The following is a 24,400-nucleotide window of genomic DNA, read 5'->3' as shown; positions in this document are numbered from 1 at the left end:
CAGTGCAGCCAAATTAGCAGCAAACACAGAATTGAATATACTACACCGCCAATACGCAATACGAGACCCCTTTTCTGACATCCAGTATGTCCTAAGTAACACCACACCACAGGAACTGCTAGAATGGAAGGAAAAAGGAGGGGTCCTTACAGATCAGGGTTGGATGACACCTGAAAGAGCAGTATGGTTTCTGCCGGATGCTATGGTACAGGTTATAATAAACACCATACATGGACCAGCGCATCTGGGAGAAAAAGCAATGTTAGACAGCATACAGAACATATGGCACAACAAACATTTGAGAGCTGCAGCCAAACAAAAAGTTAAAACGTGCATGATTTGTAATCAGTTCAACCCAGGTAAAGGCACAAAGGTGGAGCAGGGTGGATTCCAACCCCCTGACCATCCATTTGAAGTTCTCCAAAGGAACTATATCCAGATGGAGAGATGTAGAGGTCACAAGTATGTGCTAGTTGTAGTATGTGCTCTGACCAGATGGACAGAAGCCTATCCCGTCCCAGATTACACTGCAATGACAACTGCTAAGCAACTAGTAAGAGAATATTTCCCGAGATATAGGTTGCCCCGTGTCATCTAATCAGACAACGGCCAGCCCTTCTCCTCTGAACTCATGAAGCAAGTGTCTCTTCTGTTAGGGTACACTTGGAAATTTCACTGTGTAAGACATCCTCAAGCAGCAGGTCTAGTAGAGAGACACAACCAGACTTTGAAGACAAAATTGGCCGAGATATGTACAGACAAAGGCGTGGACTGGATGGTAGCCTTACCGGTTGCCCTCTTCTACATGCGTATGGTAGCACATTCCAGAACTGGTCTATCTCCGTATGAGGTGGTCTTTGGCAGACCACCAAATATGTGGGGTATGCCAATGCCTAAAAAAATTACTGATGTAGACAGCAGAATATTGACTGATTACCTGGCTTCCTTGATGTCTGCACTCCAATCTTGTCGTTCACAGGTGGCTGCAGCCTTCCCTGACAAAACAGCCCCTGGAGAACACACCATCCGACCCGGCGACTGGGTGATGATAAGAAACTTCGACAGGACCAGTCCTCTTCAGCCCAGGTGGAAGACTTCGAAGCTTGCGCTCCTAACCACACGGACGGCGGTGAAGGTCGAAGGCAGGAAGGGCTGGCTACACGCGAGCCACTGCCGAAAATATTTTGGACAAAGAAACACTGTTGCCGGCGAACCCGCCAACCCTAGTGACATTGTAACAGAACAATCTTTTGTGCCCTTGGAACTGAACCCACAACAAGAATATAAATCAAAGTTGAGGTCTGCCATCCGGACTCTGGCTAATTAAGTCCACTGGGCGCAGGTCCAGTGGTGAAGCGGTTGGAGCATGGGGATGGATTTAAACACCTTGACTATGTGGGAAAAAGACAGAATGAAACACAGAAAGAAGAACTTTAAGAACTTGCGTAGGGGTTCTATCATATGTTTAATGATATTGTTTTTCTTCATAACCATTATGACGTGTCTTGGTTGGATCCTCCACACTGTTTTTCCTCCAACACCACACACCTCTCATGCACCCAACAGCACTCAGGAACATACATATCATGACCTACCCCCTCATGAACAAGCCCATAGACTAGCCTTGCAAAACAATACCTTTATACAGATGTTACACTACACTCATCAGGCCAGCAATAGCACAAATTGCTGGACATGTGGTCGCCTCCCACCTCATCAGAAAAAGGGAGGGATGCCTCTTTTCCCCTTTCCATTTTCCTATAATGGGACTTGTGAAGCCTGGTTCGCCCTAATAACAGCTGACGATACTACCCCCACCTCCTGCCCTGACGGAAATAATTCATGCAAGAATGGGTGGCCATGGGGGGACTTAAACAAGGTACTTAATGCTGCCTGTTACCCAAATAAAGATGGAAATCCTCAGGCGACAGGTACAGTCCTAGAAAGTGAAGAATACAAGCAAGGGAACATGACCATGTCCTACAAGATGTTAAATACTAAACCTAAAAAGAATGCTGGTCCCCCTTCCATCTCGGTTTCACCAGTAAAAGGACACCTGTGCATCCAGAAAAATGGCTCTGTTCCATTAGGACACAGTGACTGTCATACCACTAAAAGTTTTGAAGACAGAGGAAAGTCCTAATTTCTAGCATCTCGCCATACTTATTTCATCTGTGGCCAAACGGCATATGTGCAGCTGCCCTTGAACTGGGGGGGAACTTGCTATATAGCATTCCTGTTACCCCCTGTCTTTGTGGCCCCATCCACTTACCACCGAGACCTCCTGGTGCTCCATGTCAGACATAAAAGAACGATCAATACCTCCTTGGTTGACCAAACAGAAACCTCATGGGAACAGTATACAGATTTTAACAAAGGGTTCTTCTTCTTTGTTGGGCCTGTACAGAACAGCAAGCTTATACGCAGGTTGACAAGGACCTTAGAGGCTGTTGTAAACCAGACGGCGTCTGCCCTGGGGAGCTTAACCCAGGAGCAGTCCGCCATACGATTGGTTACTTTCCAAAATCGCCTTGTCCTTGACATCATCCTGGTTGACAGAGGCGGAGCCTGTAAAATTATAGGCTCTAGCTGCTGTATATTTATTCCTGATAATTCCCCATCTGTATACACGGCCATAACAAAATTACACAAGATAGCCGTAAGTTTACATCAAGAACCTGGCACTTGGACGTGGTCTGATTGGTTCTGGAAGATAATATCGTCCTGGGGATGGCAACTGCTGTCAGCAGCAGGTATAATATTCCTGATAATAACTGGATGCTGCCTTTGCATCCAATGTGGCCCTGCCCTATGCGGTCTATGCGCTGCAAACTGCATTCCTAAACCACTTGTCCAGCAGAGAGAAAGGGAAAGAATTATGCTACAAGAATGTATAGATGATCTCATGCAAATTGAGATATAATGTAGGTACACTCTGGGGCAAGGAGGGAATGTGGAAATAAAATTGACAATTGTGCCCCATAATTTCCCTGTTTCTGCCTGACAGCCATTTTTCTATTCAGACAAGCACCCATTTTGTGTGACATCCATTTTGTCTTTTATGTGTGTGATTGTATTATTATAGTGAGTTAGTTTGAGAGTGAGTGTATGTTTAGTGAATGACTGCGGAAGTGTGTGGGACATGAATAAATGTTTTGTTCTCTGTGAAGCCTAATTGTGACCTACATTATATGTAATGTACAATACACTGTTGCACATTTGTCTTAAAGTCCATACATGGATTTAAATATGAACCACCATTTTATTAATAAATCAACTCTATTTTCATAAAAAGGTGTATCTAACTTGTGTGATGTTTTGTTGACTCTGATACTGTGGAAATAAAATTGACAATTGTGCCCCATCATTTCCCTATTTCTGCCTGACAGCCATTTTTCTATTCAGACAAGCACCCATTTTGTGTGACATCCATTTTGTCTTCAGACCCACAAGCAAGACACCCTGCCTCTGGCACCCCATTCATTGACCACACATTTCTGTGGTTCTGCCAATTCTGAGAACCAGCAGCAGATAGTTCCTGTTTTCTTAACTGTAAGACACCCTGCACCTGGCATCTTAGTTCATTGACCACCCCTTCCTGTACTTAAGCCAATTCCCAGAACCAACAGACAGCTCCTGTCTTAAGAAATAGTTCCTGTCATTGACTGCAAGCCAGAGAGCAGATGGTCTCTGTTTGACACAAGATAGTTCCTCTTTTTGACTCTTGTGGTTCAGCCAATTCCCAGAACCAGCAAGATAGTTCCTGTTTTACACAAGATGGTTCCTGTTCTTGACTCTAAGCCAGAGATAAACCCCTGAATGAGTAAGGGCCATCAACTGAAAGAGAACACATTTCCACACATCACATGCCCTCTCACGAGACACAAGACACGCCCCTACCTCGACACATCTGTTGGAAATTACTGCTTGTCACTTCCCTTTTTCTTGTCACTTCTCTTTTCTTCTTTTGCCTATTGACTGAAAACTGTATAAATATTCTGATGTGTGAATAAAGCTGCAGACCACTCCTGCTCCCGCTTGGTGCTGGAGCTCTCCCCTTAACTCGAGTTACTGGACCCTTTTTTTTGTACTCGAGCACCATGGACTACTCTCCTTGCTTTAACTGAAATTATGATTATTAAGTATAGAAATTCTGAGATGAGGTAATATTGAATTAATTTACCACAATACGTAGAATTGTGTCACCACTCCCCATATCATTAGGATCCCCCCTTTTGGGACCCACAAATTAACTCTGGCAGGGTTTACTTGTTCTATTTAGCCGACATCAGAAAATGTTGACTATCAAAACATAATAAGCAAATACAATCACAACATTAAAAAAGTTGGTCCTTTTGTCGACGCGTTTCGGTGTCTTTTCTTTATGTGTAAACACCTTCCTCAGGACAGAACATTAAAAAACATCAAGTCTTCAATCCTCCTAAATGTAGAGGATCTGAGTCTAAACTCTGGTACGATACTTCAGGCATTCACCGCAGTATAGAAGAGGCAATCCATTTATGTGGTGCCTAAATTCAGCTGCCCACTCTAAATGCTTTCCGTCATCTCAATCCTATCAATCATAACAATCGGAGGTCGTTTTGTAATCACCCCTTCGTTGGTTCCTTGTGAACGAGGGTACTGTTCAATTCTTTCTTCAGATTTGTTGAAATAAATAGTCGTAGGGTTATTATTAATTAACCCCAGTGGACCTTCTGCCGCCACTTCTTAAATATTTGTGGGGCGGTAGGGACCTTCATGTGTCCTTCCGACAGCATAATTGAGAAACACAGAAAGGAAATATTTTTGTTTATTACTTGTATTACCCGGTCCTTTCTGGTTTTTCTGGAGAACTCTCTTTGTTTGGAGTTTTACAGAGATATGTGCCACTCCTGCGCACACTCCTATGCTGGTGCAAAAAGGACTGTCGTGTGCCAATGTGGGCACCCTTGCACCGTGGTGCAAGGGTGTCAGTGTTGGCACTTGACTGTTTTTTTTGTGCGAGTGCAAGGGGAAACACATGGGGTGCACCAAATTTCTATGACTGCGGTGCATTCCTGTGTTTTTGAAATTACGCAAAGTGGCACTGCTAAATTTCTTGCACCACTCCATTGTGCCATTTCTAGTTGAATATGCCCCTTGGTAAGTACATGTCACCATTCACAGCAATACTACCATGTGTGGGCTGCCTGACACATATCACCCTATAACAACCTGCTTATGCCAGTCCATTGAATAGGGGCACGCATGATGTAGGTGTTGTAGGCACATAAGAGTCAATGTATGATCAGGGTGCCATCACTATGTGTCAGTAAGTTGGCTGCCAGGACCAAAATCCCAACAGCCAGAGTAGGCATTTACGCATACAAGTGCATGAGACTGATTAAAACAATGTGTGACACCCTGCAGATAACCAACTCTGATCCTGATGAAATTGGGTGAACATCAGTAATCGTAATCTGACTAGACAAACAGGGCCCATCCACCCAGAGAAGGCACACATAGGTAGTGAGAAAACGCTGAGATCAAGTCATCTGAAAGGGAAATACAGTGAGATTTGCAATCCACACCCTTGTGTAACAGGTTTCCTGAGCATCAATGAGGAAATGAGGTGCATATCCACGAGGGGAATGCGCCACCTGAACGTCACCTTTCCCTACGTTCTGGTGAAATAATGTCCTGCACCATATTTACTGAGTGATGTTAAGTCACTTTGTGTGGCTTAACTCCACTTTGTAAATATGGTAACCTTTCATACAGTTTTATGTGGCAAAGAGGCTTGCAATGGGTGTTGCTGTGGGTTGTCCACCGCAATGCCCATTTATTTTAACACTGTCCCATATTTACAAGGATCTGCAAATCTGAGTCAGTGCCAAAAAAGTATGTGATGCAAAAGCAGGCGTTAATTTGGCGCAACAAGAACTATTTTAAATTCTTCTCATTATTGATATTTTAAATGTGAGCTGCATTGTGCAGCACACATGGAGCAAAATGCATTTACTGATTGTTTTTGTGCAGGAAGGTGTCCCTACCTGCCCAAAAACAAAACTCATTAGATAATGACGACCTGCTACTTTTTTTGTGTGCGAAAAAGCAGCAGATATAGAAGTAGCAAATTTCCATTATTGATTGTTTATGTGCTGGAAGAGACACCTTCCTGCGCATAAACATTCATCCCTGCAATACAGGTACCCTTGCAGTATGGTGCAAGGGTGATGCTAGTTAGAAATGTTCTGCATAAGCATAAGGGAAAACACAGGGGTGCACCATAATCTTGTATATACACCACATCGCTGCATTAATGAAATGACTGCAAAATTTTCTGCTGCGCTTCCCAATTTCCTCGTATATATGCCCCCGAAATTAAAATGTATTGCACCTTCATTATTAACTTGATTACTCAAGTCAACATCTAAGAGAGGTCAGCAATAGTAATTCTTCTTTGCATTGCAGAGGATGCACCTTTATCTCCTGGCCAGCAGCCTGTCACTGACTTTCAGCGATGATGGAGATGAGGACACCCTCCATACCATCGACCAGGACACCATCCAAGAACAACTGGACTCCATCGGGACACCATCTCCGGACATGGTTAGGGTCAACAGCGTAGTGGGGTCTCCACATTCCCTGCCTACCAACCAATACGCACCACCTGCCTCCCCACCCAGAGCCCTGGACTCCGATGATCCACAGATTACCTTCCAGTGCACCGTGGTAGGAGTCCAGTGGGAGCTGTAAAGCAGGTGTGGGCTGGGATGGAGACCATCGCGGCCACCCTAGAGGGAATCCATGGGCGGCTCACTCTCAATAGAGCCTCCTACTCTCCGCCGCCTCCAGCAGTCCCTGGCTGCCATCGCTGGTGCCATGAGTCAGAGGCATGAACAAATGCCCTGCCAGAGTGGCACCAGTAACGTGGCCAACCAGCTGGAGGCAATAAGGAGCATCTTAGAGTCCGTGAAGGGGAATCAGGACTCCCAATTTGCTGCCATGGCTGCCTACCACCGCAACATTGCTTTCTGTGTTGCAAAACCAGCAGATCTTCCTCACTGCTGTGCTGCCTCATGTGTTGGCACAGATGAATGCTGCTGCAGAAACGAGATACCCATCTTACGGCCCTGATGTGTGTGTGCCTCCCTCGGCTGACACATCCACAACACCACCCTCATGGGAGACACCACACGCATCAGAGGAGGAATATGTGGATGGCACATCTTTCCAAAGAAAAGTGTCTAGTAGCAGTCATCTTTGTCACATATCCAGTTTCCCCTTTGCCCTAAGCTTATGAACATGCCAGGGAACATCTGCTGCCACTGTCCTGATTTTGCCCTGGTCCCCATTGCCAATTGCGGACTGTTAATGTCACCTATCCTCCCTAATGACATTGTTGTCATCCTCCTCACTGAAGCACTTCTAACCTCCACGTGTTCCATGACATGTTCCCCACATGGATGCCTATTTGGACATCTGTTAGACTTGGCATCTTTTAGCATGTTTCCCCTGACGTTTTGATTTCTGACCTCCAGGTTTTGACTCTGTTTTTGCTGGTTTAATGATTCTGCGCACTTTCCTCACTGCGGTCCAGTGGTAAAGTGCAAGTGCTACTGTATAAAATGTGTTATGGATTGGTGTTTCCATGATTGGTATATTTGATTTATGTGTCAGTCCCTAGTAAAGTGCACTCCCTCATGTGATGACTGGAAAGACGCCTGGGGCCCCATTAGGATGGCGGCCGGGCTTTGCCTGCCCGCCATCCTATCGGAAATCGGGACCGCCCGCTCTAAGGGCGGGGGTCCCGCACGCACCATTAGGATGTGCCCGCCACTGTGGCGGGCACATCCTGTATTTTTAGTATTGTGGCGGGCGGAGCTCTGTGCTCCGCCCGCCACAATACTAGAAATGCTTTGTAGCATTTACATAATCAAAGCGGCAGGCACCGCGCGGTGCCTACCGCTTTGATTATGTAAATGCAGGGGGGTACCACAGGTACCCCCCCGGGTGCCACCCCCCTTTGGCCTTCACTCTGGGGGCCCACAGGGGGCCCCCAGAGTGAACACCGCATGCCTTTCCGTGGCGGCATTGCCGCCACAGAAAGGCATTGAAAAATGCCCATTGTAATATTGCGGGCGGTGTCTGACAGACACCGCCTGCATGTTACTCGTTTTCCGCCCCGGCCGCAAGGCGACCGGGGCGGAAAAGTGGCGGGCGGTGTTTGCCTCCACTGCGGTCCCCCCCCGCCATTCTAATGTGGCGGGGGGGAAAAGGGTGGCGGGCGGATCGCCACCGCCACCATGGCGGTGGCGATCCGCCCGACATCCTAAAGGACCCCCTTGTGTCTTGACAAGGCGTCTTTCCAGTCATCCTACGATTGATGTTTACAGTCATGTTGATTATAATAACTCACCTTCGGAGTAAGAATTTTAGTCCCTGAGCTCCCCGGCAGCTGGTATGAGATAAGCAAGCTGCTTGAGGTCTACAGTGAGCAAGTGTCCAGTAGTGGTGTGGCAGCAAATTGTGTGGCCCTGAAGAATCTGCCAAAAATGTTCATGGCAAAGAAACATGTCGGCGTTAGGTAATGGTTTGCTAAATTAGCTACCAGCCTTTTTAATTCAACAGAGTACACCCATGTTTCAATAAAACTTGCGGAAGGGTGGCACTGTTGATTTTAAGCACTTTTGTTTCTCACAAGCAGATTCATTTTGCTACCACATTTTTCCCTGCACTTCTTTGTTTGTTGTTTTGGACACACTTTCTTTTGAACCGAATGATGACCAATGATGAGAAAGGGGCCCAGTCTGAAGTTTACATACTAGTTGCCCTGATGGTGGTGTTCCCGTGAGGTGTCATTCGGTTCTTAACACATTTTTTTACCTTTATGTGCTACACATTTGGCATTGATTTAAGGTTCCAGACAAATGTTTGGACTCGCTCTAGCTGACTGTCAGAGAACGTTTGGTCATTAGGTTTTGTCCTTTTTAGTTAGAAATATTTTGGACGTTGTGCAGTATGACATCCCCGAACAAAATATAAAATACTGGGGAATATAACGGTGAGCCGTACTTTTTGACTGATCTGAGATAAGCCTGACTGCTCGTGCCAAGCTACCAAGGGGTGAGCAGGAGTTATTTTAGGAGTGTAACTCCCTTATACTGACTAGAGTGGTGGTTCCGGCCTGGCTTCGGTGCAAACCTTATACAACAAAAATTGGTATCAAAGGAAACAATACTGAACACTTTTTCTCAAGTAGAGCACATTTAATTACCCTCTCAGAAATAATCATTGTTCATAGTGAATGTATCAAAATCAATCTATCACACACACAGGGCAATGACGCCTATCCAAAAACCCCTCTTTAACCACTAAAAATCTAACCCACCCCTACAAAACCAATAAAAGCACAAACCCTACACTATCACTATGACTACACTAACCTAACCTAAGCTATAACAAGCATTTGCAATGCAATCGGTCTCGCTTTTGGGACTTTCTAAGTATTCAGCCATGCAGCACAGGCTGGCACAGCTGTGGAAAAGGCAATCATGTGGGATGTGTCAGTCACTTATTAGGTCACACACTGACATTGTGCAGTAATACGTCTAAATTATACATGGTACTTACCCCAGACTAACGTCTGCAGTTACAATGTGCTGTGCGATGAATCTGACAATGGAATCTTGGAGGAGGGGCCACGGGGTGTGTGGTGGCTGCCGGGGTGTGGCTGGTAGTGCTTTCGCCAGCAGGGCTGCTGATATGTGCAGTATCTCTCGGCTGCCAGATGTAAGTGGCGTCTACTAGTGCTTCTGTACCAACAGCTGTTGGATGTAGGCAGTGTTTGTTGGCTTTGATACCTAGGCATTCTAGTGAAGGTGGTGTCTGTCGCTTTTTGCGTGTCATACCGGTGGAAGGAATGTTCAAAGTACAAGTGTAAATACTAAATGTACTAAAAGTACAGATGGTATTTATAAAACAAGCATGTGCCTTGGGGTCTACTCTGGAAGGGAGTGTATGTAAACTTTGAAGATGGGTGCATATTAGCAACAAAACCAGACCAACTTTACTATAGGCGAGGTGGCTGCGTTGTCACTGCTACAGTATCTACGGACAGCTCTTTCTGGGCAAGGTGTACTGGAAAGAACTGCAATGTTAAAAAGACTGCACATGTTTAAAAAATAACATAAAAACACATCTAGTGAGTTTGGAATTTAAAGTAAACCCACCTCAGATCGGACGACTGCAGCCATGCTGAAAGCCCCAGGCTGCGGCACACCTGCACCAGAGACACCGGGGCCACGGTGCGAATGTTGAGAGTTGATGCCTTGGGGTGGCGTACTGCCTTACCCTAGTAGTTTTCCCAATTATTATACACCCAATTGGTGTTGGTTTGTGTAGGGTTAAGGATATTATTACAACGCACAATAGGGACACTTTGCAATTACTGTTTTTAATTGCTGCCAGGTTTTGAGACTGAGGAGGACCCGACGCACTTAAAACCTTGCATGTAAGTAGCAGGGTTGCTGGGTTTTGAATACTTTTAGTGTAAGCACAGTCAAGAGTTTGAAAACCTTTTCCCGGGAGAATGTGCAGAGAAAATGAGTGGCTACTTTAAGTAACAGTTCATCATAGAATGTACTGCCCATTCTTATAATGGATTTTGGGAAATATGTAATACTTTTATGGATTTCACGGATTGCTTCTTTAGAATGTACGTATTTCTTTTATAGAGCTTTCTTGTGATTAGGAGCTACTTCGTAGCACTAGTGAGTTGACAGAAGTTCGCCTGTGTTGTCCCTTTCCTGACAAATGGAGATTGTAAGATTCAGTACTTTCCAACGCTGGTTCTCGGTAAGCCTGGACTGTCTGTCTGGGCGCCTGGTGTGGTTCAGTCGACTGTTGCCCTAAATCTGTCATTAGCCAAGAAAACGTCATGGAGTGAGCTATACTACCTGTGATAAAGACCAGTGCATTTTGGCATCAACAGTACATCGGAGGCGAATTGCCTTTAGTAGAAAGGGATCAGACAGGGGCTTTAAGTAGGCCGGGTCCTGCCGGTGCTCAGCACAGGCAGTTTTCAAAAGCAGGTACCGAGACGGGTCCCTATTGGGCTCTCCATTTTATCCTCAGGATGAAAAACAACCCTTAACTTTGCAATAGTACAAGCCGTCACTGCCTTTGATGTGAGTTCAAAGAGACATTTTTTTTTTTTTCAATTCAATTCAATCTTTATTATGTTTTGGAACTCCATAGAGGTCCACATAAAAAAAACACACAATACAAAACTCCATTCATTACCAGAGAGACAGTTTACAACAATTACCGCAATACAAAGTAATTCATAGATACATATATCATAGGCAATCCTTCAATAAATAGCTAAAAAGCATTTAAAAAAATTAAAAATGTTAAAACAGAATCTCTCATTTGGGGGGTTATATAGGGCAGACATAAAGGAATTAGCATTTAAAATACCCATTTGCAAGCATATTTGCCTTAACCATTTTCGACGAAATGGACGTAGCGCTGGACATATAAAAAGAACATGCATTCGGTCTTGAGTGGACAGGTGACAAAAGTCACAGATTGCAGGGACTCCATACCATTTAAACAAAAGATTATTTAGGGGTAGCAAGCCCTGCCTCAGGAGTAACCAGAATCTCCGGACGCCGTGGGGCAAATTCCAAGTGACGTAAGGTTGCACTAATTTTCTTGCGAATGAGTCAGTAAGGGGATTAATACCTTTCTTAGCAAGGATCAAGGCACTGTCCAATCTGTAGGTAAGGTCCCATGAGGCCTCTTTCAAGACAGACTTTAACTGGGCTGCGGATAAGGAAAAGAGGGTACTCTCCTCCAACTGCAGAAGCGATACAGCCTTTCTAAAGTTTTTAACAATTAGGGAATATTCTCCTAAACCTCCCAATAATTCTGCCATTAAAAGGATCTCATAGTCCCCGTTTCTCCTCTGGCTATGCTTGCGACCCAGCGAACTACAGCTGCCAGGCCCTGCACCCAACTGCTGCGCAGACCAAACTCAAGTCTGCAAGCGGCCACTGAGCAGGCGGAATTAATAGAGGTTACACTTCTTAACAATTTTCCTTCAACCACATTTAAAAAATCCCAATGCTTTAAGTCGACCAGTTCCAATCCATACAAGAGGGTAGGGGAATTTTTGCCCTGAAGACTTCCAATAAATAAGAAAAGTGCCTTCTTCCCATTGCCGAGTACAATGCACTTAAGCTTCTCCCTTGGGATAAGGCTTTCCGGGCATTGTTGTCGATATGGGATTTATCACTTAGGGTGTCTGAGATTAATTTTCCTAAGAGACATGTTTTTCAGTTTTATATAGAGCGAGCTTGGTGCGCTTTACATGAGCACCAGTTACTGAGAGGCAAGGAAGATGCCTTCTGTTTCAAGAACAAAAGCCTTCGGACATGCCAGATTCATGACTTTGTCAGCATTTTGGCTCCCATTTTAAATATGCAAATAATGGGGGGGTGTCGCATTTTCCACTGAAAATGCATCTTTTGATTACCTTGTAATGCTGCTGCAGTTCGAAGATTCTACACAAAATCAAAATCTGGCAGACAGTTAGCATGTTTGGCACTTGGCATCTCGAGCTATTTGCCTGAACCATAAAAGAGAAGAAAGGGCAAAGTAAAGGCCGGAGGAGGCTAGTGTTTTGCTAAAAACGTAGACAGTGTTAGATGACTGCGTTAAAGTTAAGATACCAGTGGGAATAAGAACTTTATTTGATTAAAAGTATAATCATAAAAGCAAAACATACATACCATACATATACAAAACTGAGAGATTAAAATTACCAAAATGTAATAGGATACCAGTGGTCGGCTTGATAACTCTTTGTGAAGCTGGAGGCTGGTTGCAGAGCTTGGGCAAAGAAGAGTCCCTCTGCCCAACTTTTCATTACATTCCCATAGGCAATCGCTGTTGGCAGAAGAGTGGTTTGAACGCTGGGATTGGCTGTAGGCCTGGCCAAGGAATATAACCAACAGCCATGCACCGTGGGGGGTTTTTGCATGGTGGGTTGATTGCATGGCTTGGCCTAAGGCAAGCTTCTCCCGTTCTGGGTCTGAAAGAAGCTTGCAGTGCAGCTGCCTGCATTGTGACTGTTGTGTCTCTGAGGCATATTTGGACTACTACTATCAAGGCTCTACTTCAGTGCTTAATTTGAGCCAGTGGTGGCCGGAGGGGCTCACCAGAATTTATTTTTTAGCACCATACTTTGACCCACAGCAAGAGGGAGAAAAAACACAAAAGGAGGAGGAAGAGAAAGCCCAAAAACAGGCACAAAGGGTGAAAGCAGGAATGACAACGAACCTATGAGGGTAAAACTAAGTAGTAGGGAGTGTCTGGTTATTGAAGAAAGGCATGAGGTGATATCAAGTCTACATGGCCTTGGTATACAGCACTCCGGAGATTAGTCGGCGCCACCTGTGGGCTTCTGAGAAATACGTTGGGCACCCGCACTTATTATTTTACTAATTAAGCACTGCTTCTACCGGCTCTTTGTGTGTGGCAGTTTTGTACTGTAGCCAATCCTGTTTTACTTGCGCAGGCTTCTTCTGTACTGTGAGTGATTAAAGCTACCACTGCTTCTGGCCGCGATGAACCTGTTGTGTCGGTCATGGACGTATGCGCTCCTGTACAGCTGTGCGTGGGAAGATAGAGCAGCTGCAGGCTGAGCTGTACAAACCTGCTGTGTACGAGTGTGTTACTCATCTGTGTCACACTGCCGTCCAGGACGATGCTTGGTTTGTTGTGTGCACGCATGATGGAAGCTTGCACTGCTGGTGTGCGACACTGCATGAATCTGCGCTGTGGGGGTGGGTGGGGGTTTATATCTTTCTTGTACTGCTGGTGCCAGTGCTGTGAATGCTGCCGCCCAAGCCGTAATATTGGGCGTGGGAAAAGAGCCACACTCCTGCTCCAAAAAACAAGCATTTGCAATGCAATGGTCTCGGCATCATTAAAGGTAGAGCTATTGGCATTGCACATGACATTTCTTTTTTTTCTTTAAATCATAAATAAATGGCATTGTCATTTACAATGCCATTTCACAGCACTCTGCACTCAACAGCACACACCACTCTGCACCTGCACTCACTACTCTGCACTCACTACTCTGCACTCACTACTCTGCACTCACTACTCTGCACTCACTACTCTGCATTCTGCACACTCACTCTGCACTCACTACTCTGCACTCACTACTCTGCACTCACTACTCTGCGCTCACTACTCTGCACTCACTACTCTGCACTCACAAGAACTTACAAAAGAACAAAGTGAGACAAAAATAGCAGCTTGTGTTTTTGCAGTGATGGAGACAGCCGTGCTTCAGCTTGTAAAATAAGTACTTAAAGCAACAACAACAAATCTATACCAGTGCTGCATGCGGTGACTTCCTGAACATCTCAAAACCAGCGTTCATTGTGTAGCAATTAGAGAACGCGCTTTGAAGGCGAACAATTTTCAAGGACGAACATTAAAGATATTTTACCCTTAGACTGTAAGTTTACAGTTTTCTCGAAAATTGAAGCAAGCATCAAACCTTGAAGGACTTGATCGAGCATGGTTAGGGAAAAACATCTTGACCAACCACCTGTGTAGCTGCCCACGTGTGAATCGAGCAGCGGATGCCGTTTCTTCGGGCATGATTCACACAAGTAAATAAATATGCAGCTCAAGTGTGTGATGAGGTCACTGGATGGGCACGTGCAGAAAGAACCGAGGGTGTAGTCGTGAACACTGCCAAAACAGCTTTCAGACAAGGGCTTCAAGAGAGGTTTAGTGCACTAAAGTTTGGCGCGCATTCCAACAAGCACTGGTGAAGGCAAAAGGTGTTGCCTTTTAATCAGATTGTCAAGTTATTGACTTTGCAAATGCTTGCTAGCAAAGAATTGTGTAAAAAATAAAAAAAAACTGTTCAAAATACTGGAGGAATAGGAAATGCATATCTTATGGTAATTCGAAAATGTATAGTGAATTCACTATTTTCAGTATTTGATTTTTTTGGGTGCTTTATTTTGCAAATACTTCTTGCTCAAGAAACTCTGAACATCATTTAAAAAGAAATCTTGAAGTGGCCTATAACTTTATGTTTTCACCTTAATGTGCCCACAAGTATTTTATTCTTATCTACTGGTATATGTATTGCTCTAGTTCGCAGCAATTCCTTATCAAACCAGAAAAATATCTTTGCACGGTCTTGCAGTTAAACCACAGGCATAATGTAAAATGTACTTTACTGTTTTGATTTCATTGTTCCTAATTCTTTCTTCCGAGGCCTGTCAGGGCATATGGTGAAAAACAAATAAAAGGCACACACTCCTCGAACTTCAATCATGGTTGACTACACTACTCTGACACTGTTGCCACTAGGCCACCAGTTCTACAAACCCATTAACTTAGCAAAAATATTTTGACCTCAAATGCGGTTGTGTTAGCCATTTATTATATTTTGGGGCAGAGGTGAGAAATGCTGTCTACAGCGTGATGTGCAACTTTTCAGGTATGGTTTCTAGTTAGAGCCACATGCTTTTGTGATAGACGACTAAGCAGTGAACCCAATGTAAGCAGGGTGCAAGGAATAAAAGTAACGTTTTCTCCAAATATGCTCAATTATATGCATACTCGAGGGACGTGTTCCAGAGGTCCAGGTTAATGTATATGAGAAAGATCCATGAATTTAAGAAAAACATTAGGGCTTTAGGAAGCGTTTATTCATTTGGAATGAAACATGATCAGCATATTAACATATCTATATTCAATGTTCTCAATGTTGCACATTTCACTTAATTAAAATACTTACAAAAGCAAGTGCACATTTACCGACTCACTTAATCTCACTCAGTGAATTTATTAAACAGACATTAAACACACACAGTCCCTTTCTCAATTAAAATATCGATTTGAGCTTTCACATTTCATGCTGGGGGTAAGAAAATGCCTCTTTTTGGCAAAGTCACCTCAACTTTTTTTTGACTGATGCAGCTGTTTTTTTTTTACTCTGTGCACTGGGACATGCACAAAAAATAGGCATTTCTGCCTACAAACATACCACATGGCTGTTCCTAACAACACATAAAACAGTATCGCGCATACGCTGCTTAGCACCCACATGCTACAGGCGTGTTGCTAACCTTACTTATACCACCAGAGCACTGCTGCTCACACAGATACCCAGGTGCACTTCTAACATGACAAACGCGGGGGGGCACTACTAAACAAACACCTATCACAGGTTCAACACAAACTACACACATGATTTTAAATAGTGGTGCTAACTGCGCACCTTTCACAGGTGAAATACAAACTACACGAAGGGTGCACTGCTAACCACCCCGCCATCACGAGGGCCCTGCCAGCTGCACGGCACCGGTGACCTGTTCACCACCCCGGCATGACAAGAGTGCCAAGACACACACGTGCCACATACACTGTTCTTACCACACTGTTATCACAAAAACCACAGGTGCACTGCAAACCACACACACATTCCACAGGTGCACTGCTACTCACACACATGCCACAGATGCAGTGCGGGGCACACCGTTACCACAGCTACACTGCAAACAGTGCCAAATGCATACCGCAGTCCCAAGACTAACCACATCCATGCCGCATGTCTAGGGCTAACTACATAGAAAGCACAGACGTGTTGCTAACAACGCACACACAGCACGTGCAGTGCCAACCACACTGGGAGGACAGGTGCAGCTTCCCAAACACACCCTCCCGGGGCACTGTCCCCGGGCGGGCACCCCCTCCGCGTGCCCTGCGCGCGCCACGGCGGCCGCACTGCCCTTACCTCAGGGGGTGTGCCAGGGTGAACCGCCGCTGCACACGGCTGCTCCGATTCAACAGCAGCTTCCGAAACAGCAGAGGCGAGTTGCGGGGCGAGTTCAGCGGCGAGTTGCGGGGCGAGTGGCGGGGGGAGTTGAGGGGAGAGTGGCGGGGGGAGCTGAGCGGGGAGGTCCGCAGAGAGATCACATGACATGACCAGCGCCACCGGGGTCGGGACCTTCTTGGAATTCAGCATCTTTGGCGTCCGGGGGCCACAAATCCTCTCGAGAGTCAAAAGCCACCAATTGGGGGGTATCTTCTATTGGGCTAGCAAAGAATCATCGTGGCTAGCTGCCCGGGCTGCTCCTTGGCACAGAGTGGGCTGGCAGAGGATGACACAGAGCATCAGTTTCAAAGTCTAACAGAGTCCTGGAGAGAAGCAACAGGCAAAAGTCCGCCTGCAACTCCGAGTCCCATCAGCCTCTTCTCTCTGTTTCTATTAGTTTTATTGTTGTTGTAATTATTAATGATCCAACAAGGCGCCCGCTCCACAGCCAGGTGGAGTAACTCCCACTGCCCCCGGAATTCCGCCGCGGCCGCACCGGAAGTCAGGCAAGGTCGCCCATGACGGGGGCGGAGCCGCGACCGGAAGAGGAGGCAGGCGGAGGAAATGCGTGGAGCGGCCCGGGGCTCCTGCGAGCGTGGAGAGCCCCGGGGCCGACAACAGGACGTTGCACACGTGTTGCGGGGCTCCCTTGACCAAGAGGGAGTCCCGGGAAAGGAGCCGCAGCGTCAACTCTCCCTGCCGGTGCGGAGAGCGGAGTACCCCAGATCGCCACAGTAAGTTAAAGGGGAGAGGGGGGGGCGGTGCGCGCGCGTGTGTGTGCGCGCGTGTATGTGTGTGTGTGTGTGTGTGTGTGTGTGTGTGTATGAGTGGGGGGGTTCTGTATGTATGTGCGTGCGTGAGCGCTTCTGTTTCTATGTATGCGCATGCGTGTGTTGTGTGGGAGCCTCGCGCAGCGCCCGTACTAATGCGCGTGCCAGTTTAGATTCGCCTGCGCGCGGCCAGGAGTGTCTCCTGGGGAGAACACTCGCTGACAAAAGATCTCGGCGGAGACGCGCTTCCGCGCGTTGACGCCGAGACCTAAAAAGGATGAAACTGTGAAAAGGAAGCAAATTTAAAATTGCAGTGACAGCGCCCAGAAGCCAGGGCTTTGAGGAATCGTTCATTTGCCACTACCACGCTAGCAAAGTCCTCGCTCACCTCCTGCTAACTTGCTCCGAATCCTCATCTCCTGTACAATCGTTAGCCAAGCTTTAAATGGCTAACAATCAGGCCCCCGGGAGAGCCAGTCACAGGTCTTAATGACACCCATCTGTGCTCAGCGGAGGAGAGAGGACCACTGCTGCTCGCCCTGTCCCAAAACAGCTTCTGAACACCTACAGATGGACACCTGAAGGGGCTGGGCCACTAGAAACCACAAGTACTGGCACATTCTGTCTTTGCCAATGCAGACATAGTGCCGTCGCTAATGTTGGTTAGCATCGGCAAAAGTGCTTTAAGCAAACGCATACCGAAAAAAAAGCACCCGCTGATTCAATCGTGAGAAAGTGAGAACACAGGGGCATATTACCAAGCAATAGCGATAATTATCGCTATTGCTTGGTTAGAGACAAACATTTACCGCAGCGCTGCGGCGATTTTTACCGCAAATAAACCTTGGTATTACCAAGGTTTAACGCAAATGCGGTAAAAATCGCCGCAAAGCATGAATATCGCTGAAAAGTCAGCGATATTCATGCATTAGCGAGCTAATGCTCTTAGCCATGTTATCCACCTCCCATTGGATAACATGGCTAAGAACTGCTCAGGGCAGGTGTAAGCTTTTGGAGATATTCCCGCTTAGCGCGAATATCTCCAAAAGTTGGTAATAGGAGATAGCGATGTTAGCGACTGTTTTCAGTTGCTAACATCTTGGCACGCCCACTTTGCATCTCATTAGTGATAAATATCACTGACATGCAAAGTGGGGCCCAAGATGGTCGCTATCTTCTACTAGCTGTCGCTAACAGGTGTTAGCGGCAGCTAGGTAATAGGGAGATAATTTTATCTCCGCTTTCTTGGCTTTTAAAGCCAAAAAAGCGGAGATAAACCCCCTTGATAATATGCCCCACACTTATGCCCCCAGAAATCCCTCGGGGCTCCACGCGCAGTGCAACGGGCATGGTGCCCGACAGACATGCGGCTCCCATTAAATTAAGCGGACGCCTTGATTAAATGAGGCACTAGGAGGCCCCAGGTTGGATGATTAAAAATAAAAAAATTAAAAAAAGAAGAATAATAGTAATGTAGACAGTGGGCGCAGGGCTAGAATCTCTAGCGTGGCGCACCTGCATATTAAATTAAGGCAAGCGCCGTAGTAGAACATAAAGCACAGAATTTGCAGAAAATATCAAAAGTAAAAGCATCGCTTTACGAGAGCACTTTTAAAGCTTAGGATAGTTACGTATTAAGGGATATATCAACAAGGCGCCGATAAAAAAGTATCGCCGAAAAGCGGCGATAATTTTATCGCTATATCAGCAAGGTCACGCTATCGCGTGAATCCTTGCCTCAGCGCCTTTTCCGTAACGCCCACCTTTGCATCTCTAATGAGATGCAAAGTGGGCATTCCAGCTCAAAATAACTGGAGAAATGTCGCTAATCAACATTTCTCCAATTATCAATGGGCACGCTAACAAGCATAGCGATAAGAAAAGTAGCGCTAACCTTGGTTATCGTTACTTTCCTTACGCCTGCTTTGCCTTTGACTAAACAATGTTAGCCAATGGGTGGTGGATTATAGGGCTGAGACCACCCAGCCCTATCAACGAGGATATTGCAGTTTTCCGTGGAACATCGCTGGAAAACCAGCGATGTTCCATGGAAAGCATCGCTATCACAGGAATTATTATCGCCATTGCGCTATTCGTTGGTAATATAGCGCTAGCATGGCGATATTTATCTGTGATAGCCGGCGATAATATTTCCTCAGGCTAAGGGTGGCCAGCGATAATTATCGCTGCCGCTTGTTGATATGACCCTGTATACCTCTAACAGTTAGTCTCAATTTGATTTGGCATTCAAAATAACGAACAGTCTGGTGGCTTACGGCACATCTCAAAAGATATGGCTATTAATGAATAGTTGTAAACACCAAATGTCATTCGGAGGCACAAAACTGGGTCCTACGCACTGAAAAAGTACTCACTATTATAGCGCAATATATAGCACCTAGTAAGACTACACCCGTAACATTTACAACAAACGCTCTCGGCTTCTGATGCCACATACATTCAGATGAGTGCATTGAAACTGGCAGGGATGGGCGTGTGCATGGCATGGGCCTGCGACTACAGTGCAGAGCGAGGTCTTCATCTGGACGGCTTACCTAGAGTTGCTGCTTCGCATTCCTCTGCCCCCTACCCGTCCTTCATCTTCCGTCAATTTCTTTGCTCCCTGGGCGACATCCGCCATCAAAGATCTTTGAGCCGGCTCTAGGCTCATGGTGGCCCTGGGCAAGGAGCGTAGGTAGGGGGCCCGGAAGAGGGGGTCCGGGCGGGGCAGAGCGCGCAGGCCAGTAAAGAGGGGAGGGGGCCAGGGTGTTTAGAAGTGGAACAGAGCCGGAGGCCGTCAAATCCCTGCCAGGGGCCACCACGCAAATATGTATCCATCCTCAGAGGATTAATATATTAAGGATATATATTGGTGTGGTGGCCCCTGGGGTGTGGTGGCCCTGTGCAGGTGCACAGCTTGCACATGCCTAAAGCCGGCCCTGCGCCTACTCAAAGGCAGCCACCGATACCCATGGAAAGCACAATGCACACGTATATGCGAAGCTTTCTCAAGGGCGAGCATCCATCTTGTTGATGATTGGCATGCCTGATAGTACGCCTATCAGGCTTTACAATCAGAGAGGGAACTATGAATGTTACTAACTTTTTTAATTAATGCGTGAAGAGTTTAAGCTATTGACATTGTAAATGACAATGTTTTTTATTGATCTGTTTTGATAATTAACACATAAATAAAATTCATTGTAATTGTCATTTACAATGCCAATACCTCTGTTACGTGAAATGTCATTTGTCTGGGTGTAATTGCGGTGCCGGATCTGTGAGTTTAACGTCTACTGGGGATATCGGTTTGTATTAGTCTGTCAGTCATAGGATCGAATCATAGCAGGGGAGACTCAACTTTTCATCCTTCTAAGGTCAACAAAACGAGTAACATTCAGTTGCATCATTAGATCTATTATTTGGGTCCTAAGGCAGGGGACACATCCTAAAAAAAGAAGTGGGTTGACGCTGACGTCACAACGGGAAGTGACATCACGAAAGGTGGCTTGCACTCATTTGCAGTTTATAGTTATCAAGCTCCCGGTAAAATAAGTGGGGGGACGCCGTCCACCCGCGTGGTACCCAGACTCGAGCCCTGTTCTAAGGGATAGATTATGTTGTGTTTTGTAAAAGCCCAGTATTAGCAGTGCACAGTGTGCGTTTCAGGCGTGCAGGAGCCAGCATAGCTGGCAAGCACATGCACCGCCGCCAATTTGTTCTTTGCTTTGTGGTGTTGAAGCAGCAGTGGGCCATGCTGCAGAGGGTTGTATGACGACCCATCGAGTGCAACGTCCTCGTGTGCGTTCGCATCGCAGACAAAACATCGCAATGGCACTTACATCGGCCATTTTCTCATCGCACGACGTTGCGCCGCAAAGGCGGCCTTGAAACAGGATCGCGTGTCACATCGGCGACATAACATCGCGCGACATGACAACGCTAGATTTTTTGTAGTTGTACTCGAGAAGCCTTTCTCTCCCGGCTCAGCCGCCCCTCAAGAAAAGTTGATTATTTCCAACACTGATGTCACTTCCCCAGCAGTACAATGCGATAATATTAAAAATGTCTGTCCCTGCTACGGAAACTCATTTTATCTGTGCTGCATCTATTGCAATGCCAAATTGCCTGTCCCTGGCTTTGTTACCCCCCCCTGCGGAAACTAGCTCCTTGTTAATTTGTGGCCAGCCACCTACTCATCCAGCTCACAAACAGATGAATCGATATCAAAACACAATACAGCATTACAACTTCCAGTGCTGCCACTTACTCCAAGTCCCCATGAATATTTAAGTCCAAAGGTGGATGCCAATTTAATGCTCACGAACTCCGCCTTTCAACACGGCGGCGCTCCACTCAGGCAAAGCACCTAGCACCCAGAAGTGAACTGAAAGCATGTTCATTCTAACAATCAGGGCACCCCTCTTCAGGAGAGAAGCGCCTAGAAGTAGTGCAGGTCATGCTACTTATATTCACACATCTCATTCATTTTTTTCTTTTATCTAGATCTTCCTTTCCATTATTAAGTTTGAACTCCAACCTTAGGTAAACACAGTTTAGGCAGCTGTTAGCAGGATACTAAACGAAAGCTGAACAGTAGTCCGGCTCAAGGCGGTGTACTCGCACAACTGCAGCATCCTTGACCACGGCTGGTCTCTTTCAGAAATGTGAAAACAGCATCCCTTGCTTCCTCGATAAAGGACAGGCAGCTGTTGGAAATGTGATGTACGCTCTGGTGATGGAAGCTGTGGATCTTGCTGGCAAAGAATATATAGAAAAATAATGGGTCAAGCAAATAGAGGAGCCACATGTGCCTACTTGTGAGGAGTTGTAAACTTGACTGAAAAAATATATATGCTCTTGCTATCAGTGGATGGTAGGAGGCTTGAACCTCGCCTGTCAGCACCAAAGTCTGTGTATGTTTCCGTCAGACCACATGTCGTTGCAGTGATTGATGCTGATGTTTCGCTTTCTTAAATAAACATAGTTCGAAATATGCGCTGCTTTGCTTGTTTGTGCTAGTATATGCGCTGCGCTGCTTCCCATTGTAAGTAAATTCGATGTCATCAGCAATTGTGCTCGCATATTGTACATCATTTAAAAAACATGATTCAGAGCAACATTTGGCATGTCAGGACCAGACCGTATTTTAGTGCTGGCTTTGGCTTACCTGTCTCGCCTGTGTCATGCATCACAAACATGTAATACAGAAACATACACTGACTGAAATAAACATTGTTCTTTAATAATTGTGCTCGCTTCCCATATGCGTTGCTTAAAGTAAACACTAGCAGGTGTTTAAGAAATATCATATGTTAATGTGAACATATTTAAGTATATTTTTGTTAATTCCAAAATATATATGCTCGTGCTATCAGTGGATATGCGTTGCTTAAAGTAAACACTAGCAGGTGTTTAAGAAATATCATATGTTAATGTGAACATATTTAAGTATATTTTTGATAATTCCAAAATAATATATCTGCTCTTGCTATCAGTGGATGGTAGGAGGCTTGAACCTCGCCTGTCAGCACCAAAGTCTGTGTATGTTTTTGTCAGACCACATGTGGTTGCAGTGATTGACGCTGATGTTTTGCTTACTTAAATAAACATACTTCGAAATATGCGCATACTTCGAAATATGCGCTGCTTTGCTTGTTTGTGCTAGCATATGCACTGCTTCCCATTGTAAGTAAATTCGATGTCATCAGCAACTGTGCTCGCATATTGAAATGACATAAATACACATTCTTCTTTAATAATTGTGCTCGCTTTATTGAACGTGTTGAGCATGTGAGCGACTTAAATAAACATTGTTCTTTTATAAACATTTTTGTTTTATAACTGTGCAAACATATTTAAGTATGTGCTCGCATATTGAAATGCCATAAATACACCTTCTTCTTTAATAATTGTGCTCGCTTTATTGAACGTGTTGAGCATGTCAGCGACTTAAATAAACATTGTTCTTTTCTAATTGTGCTCGCAAAGTGTCAGCATATGCGCTGCTTCCAAGTAAATTCGATGTCATAGTTACCGATGTAATAGTCAATGCGATGCACATGCATGCGTCCTGATGGCATGCGATGTGATGACGGGCACGATGTAATCGCCTCGTTGAAAAGTCAGCGCGATGCGATGTATCCGATGTACGGGGCGCTTCCCGCTGCAGAGGAGTGCACAGCTGATTCTATGGAACAAAGTTCCCATCCATCCCTGAAACTGTTTCCACAGACCTGCACACCTAGCCTGGCAGAGACTGCCTGCATTCAGAGACTAGGAAAGATCGGGGTGCAATAGGTAGATGGTGAAATGTCTTGTAATATACCTCAATAGCTTGAGTGCCCCTGTGGAGAGCTCTATCAGTAACATGAAGGCCACAGAGCTAATTCCTGGTGGGGCTGATTCACTCTCTCATCCTTATGCCGTTAATAAAGCCTTATAGCCCACCGTAGAGGGCTATACCGGCTATTAAAGGCCCTCTCCTGCGTTTAAGGCCCGAGCCAAAGGTGAGGACCTTTAACAAGGGAGAGGGACTTTAACCCTTTCGCTGCGGCGGCTATTCCGCCGCAGCGCAAACAGGGCGGGGCAGCCGCGCGGCGGCCGCATGCTGGTGACAGAACCGCTCCATCACCAGCCGCGGTTGAGCTGTGCTCATGACGGAGCGGTTCCGTCATGGCCTGCCCCGCTCAATAGAACGCGCCGCGCAGGCGCGGCGGCTGGGCCA

General features: G+C 45.8%; 1 pseudogene; it reads left to right on the top strand.

Annotated features, from left to right (window-relative positions):
- Positions 1–1,366: 1,366 nt before the first annotated feature.
- The window catches only part of LOC147703715 (endogenous retrovirus group V member 1 Env polyprotein-like), a 60,711-nt pseudogene continuing 37,677 nt past the window's right edge, over positions 1,367–24,400 (top strand).

The sequence above is a fragment of the Lissotriton vulgaris genome, chromosome 7, assembly GCF_964263255.1.
Source record: "Lissotriton vulgaris chromosome 7, aLisVul1.2, whole genome shotgun sequence".
Classification (NCBI taxonomy): Eukaryota; Metazoa; Chordata; class Amphibia; order Caudata; family Salamandridae; genus Lissotriton; species Lissotriton vulgaris.
The sequence above is the reverse complement of the archived record's forward strand: the minus strand, read 5'-3'. Positions and strand labels throughout refer to the sequence as shown.